Here is a 4,013-nt window from a genome sequence, read left to right on the forward strand (position 1 = left end):
CTGATTTCCAGTAGGCAAACAGACCCTCGAGTTATCTGAACTTGTGTAGTGTCTCAGAATTTTACTTAGATAGATTGTAGGTCTAATTCCTATTACTTTGGCTGGATTATTCGTAACTGCATATTTACAATACAGACGTGGTGATCAATTGGATCTTTGATTAATTAACATCTCTTTTTTTTGATTGACCTCCTACTTGTTTTAATCTACAGGAGGTCAAATTCAGATTGCTGTTCAATTATTTTAGTGTTATTTTCGACCTAACAAATAAGAAGAATCGAAGCACGCTCTGTAGGATTTGAACCTACGACATCGGGTTTTGGAGACCCACGTTCTACCAAACTGAACTAAGAGCGCCTTAATTATTATTACAAGAATAACTTTGTAACCCAACCCAAGTAGTAGTAGTAGTAGTAGTAGCAGCAGCAGTAGTAGTAGTAGTAGATAGTAGTAGCTTGTAGTATTTTAGTTTTAGTGGATATTGGTTCAAGCCATAATTTATTTGGAAACTCATAGAAATAGTTATGTATTTTATAAGTTTAACCTATAGTTTAGAAATATTAATTATAAGATAAGATTTGATTAATATAGCTAGTCCTAGAAATATTATTTATTATAACCTAAGGTTTAGACAGAGTAATTAAGAGCATGACACTTGTCACATGCTTGTTTATTTACGGATTTTAAGATTTTAGATGAATTAATTAATAATGGATGAATCTTGAAGCTCTAGAACCTTCCAGCAGCTGTTTGGATCGCATTTCACTCAGTCAAAGTTGTTTTAACAAACTTCAAATATGCTGAAAGTGTGCAAAAACATGTTTAAAATATCAAATTATGTCGATATATCGCAGCTATAGGGGCCGACATGTTGCCTACGGAAGATACGGAAAACACGTCGACTTTGCACAAACGAAACCACGGAAGCTTGGGACATAGGTAGGGGGGATATATCACCTAGGGTAGGCAATATATCGGCTCTTGGAGCCATTTTTGAAATTTTGTGGATTTAAATTAAGAACAGTCCTCAACAACCTAGATTTGCTTCTAAATGTTTTGACTAAGTTCTGGGTATCCGTTGAACCAAAAATTCAAATCTTTTCAATTTATATTCATTTTAAAAGGGGTTAGTTTCACTCCTTGAACTCTATAAATAGGACCTAGTACTCAGCCATTTCATTCATCATTCAAGCATTCTTCAGAGGCTCCAAGCTGCTAAGTTTACTCTAGAGAGAAAACACTAGGGTTTGGGATTTAAAAGCTTTTCAATCTAAGCTTTATAAACACTTGGCAAGTAAGATAAAGCGAGATTTTGGTATCGAGGTGTAGATTGAAGTTCTAGTTTATCAAGGTATTCTTATCCTCAGGTTAAATCCATCATAGTTCTTTTATTTTCTTTCATTTTCTTTCAAATCCTAACTTGATTTTATGACTTCTTGGTTAGGTGTCTAAATTCCTTGAAACTTAAGGTTCTACGGTAAGTTTCTATCTTGATGGTTTAGATCTCTTTTTCATCTCCATTTCTTTAGAAACTCATGGTTCTTATTGTATATTTTAGGAGTTTTCCAATCCCGTTCTTGTCTCCAATATTCCGGTTTTTCATAAGGAAAATAGGTTAGATTATATGTGTTATGATATGTTTATGTGCTATGATATATTATGTGTTATGTATATATGTATGAATATGTTTTGTAGTCACTTGGGGCTTATAGTTGCTTCGGTAGCAAACCCCAAGATTTTTATCATTATCGTGGTTTAGAGTTATCATTTACCCTACCTCGATTAGTAGACTGAGGACCTAGATGGGTTACCATATACTACCTTGTGATATAACCTACCTCGATTAGTAAATTGAGGACCTATATGGTTTTATCACATGTCACGGTAATGAGTTAATGGCCATTAATATTGTAGTCTATATGATATAGTTTTTACGTCATATGTTTTATAGTATATGTTTTATGATATAATCTTATGATTTATGATATATGTTTTTAGCAGATTTTCCTTGTTGGGCATTAGGCTCATTCCTTTTATTTTAGATGGTGCAAGAAAATGAGCTTGGAAGGCGGGTTGGATTTGTGGCAGCTTGGCATGTGTATTGGGGATGGATTGATTGAATGGACTGTTGGAAGATCGAGGATGAAGTTGTTCCAAGTCTTTTAATTTATGATTTTATGTATTTCCGCACTTAGTTTTTGAACTATTAATTAAAGTTTATGTTTATGTTATTTTAACAATGGGATCCCATAACAAATTTTTTATTTTGTACCGTATTTTGTATTTTTAATAAAGTTCTATTATTTTATGTATATATGTATTCCAAAATAGTAGCTATGTCTTAGTAGTTTTTAATGGTCAGAGGTCTAGAATTAGTCGGGTCATAACAACTCGAGGGGTAGCCTTATTTTTGTAATTATTTAGTGTAACTTCTCCAGGACTACATGCCTCAAGAGTAGCACTAAAAACGATCTAGGAAGCTAAGCTTGTTATTAGAAGAGTATGCCTAGTGTCACGACTGAGGGAACTAATTGTAGTATTGAAAGATCCATGACCTAGGAAACTAAGCTTGTTATGAATGGAGTAAGCCAAGTGTCACAGGATCCTGAAGATAAAATACCTGGGCAGAAAACCCTAGAGTTTAAAAAATCCAAGTAATAAGAGAGTGGACTTAAGGTTATCTCCCAAGGACCATCGTCTGAGGAGCACTAACCAGTTCCTAAAACTCGAAAAGTGAACGAAAGCTTAAGTCAGAGTACTTGGGCGCAAACCTCAATTTACCTAAAAATTGACAGATCGTACTCTCAGAGCATAACCTAGGAATCTAATCTTGTCAGGAGCGGAGTAGGTCTAGTGTCAAGACTTGCAAAAACCGAACGACCTAGTAAAACCTAGCATTGGTAAAACCTAAAAATCTCGTTAATGGGTGAACTTTAGTTACTTCTCGAGGATTATGCACCTGAGGAGTAGTAACTAGTTCTCAAGCCCTGAGTCTCCCATACTCGCACGCAAGCATCAAATTGTTGAACAATTGATCAAGAGGTCTAGTCTAAAGGGGCGGAGAAATTGACCTAAGTCATGGGGACTATGAGCCCGAGGACTGGCATCGGGCTTCCGATTTCCAAAAACTGAGTAATCTCTACTTGGGGGCAAAGCCTAAGGAGTGACACTTTGTCTTTGAACCCTCAGTAAACTTGACCTCCTAAGACCCGAGTTGTGTGAAATCGTGGGCACAAGGACAAGTCGAGTGCTTCCACTTGACAACGCACTAAAGTTACTCTCAAGGACTGCGAGCCTGGGAAGCAACACTAGTGCTTAAAAGCATCATAATATTAGGTGAGTGGACGAGACTCAAGCCGCCAGAATTTGAGCACAAGTCCATTGTTGAACCAACTAGGGAAATAAAGACAGAAGTATCGAAGACTAAGGCCCATAAGTAGTGGACAAATTAAGGTTTAGAATTCTTGTGGTGTTAAGTTAAGTTGAATTAGTTGTTATAACCATGTCAAGTTTGTAAGACCAAATTGCATAGTTACTGAATATTAAATATGGTGGTAATAAAGCAATAAAGGCAAAGAAATAGTGCAAGCTAAAGCCATTCAAAAATGACAAAGTGTTTACAATTGTGCTCGGGAGCTCGAGCGATAAACTTGTTTGTATCCAAAAAGTGAAAATGGCACGCAAGGCTATCAGAAGTAGAAATAAAAAATTACGAGGGCCTACTTGCCCAGAGGAACTTTTGTCATGAGCTCGATCACATGATTGACTTCAGGAGACTGTCCTGCTGCCGTGGCCTCTCGTGCCTTGGCTTCCCTAGCCTCGTTAGCCTGAAGATGCTCCTGGAGCATTATCTTACATTGGGCTCCCCTGTGAAGGCCAGGTCCATCTCCCTGTTGCTATTCCACGCAACATAGATGGTGTCCTCAGCCATCACGTCAAGTTCCTTCCTAAGCGGCTGCCTCAGCTCGCAAAGTCACATGGGCAAGCTTCTCTCGAGCCTTAATGGCCTCCAC

General features: G+C 37.2%; 1 non-coding gene across 1 annotated transcript; it reads right to left on the bottom strand.

The window, feature by feature from the left end:
* Nucleotides 1-283: 283 nt before the first annotated feature.
* On the bottom strand, nucleotides 284-357 carry TRNAW-CCA (transfer RNA tryptophan (anticodon CCA)). The gene has a single exon. It is a non-coding gene; the product is annotated as a tRNA-Trp (tRNA).
* Between the last annotated feature and the right edge of the window lie 3,656 nt (nucleotides 358-4,013).

Source organism: Humulus lupulus, chromosome 4 (genome assembly GCF_963169125.1).
Source record: "Humulus lupulus chromosome 4, drHumLupu1.1, whole genome shotgun sequence".
Taxonomy (NCBI): domain Eukaryota; kingdom Viridiplantae; phylum Streptophyta; class Magnoliopsida; order Rosales; family Cannabaceae; genus Humulus; species Humulus lupulus.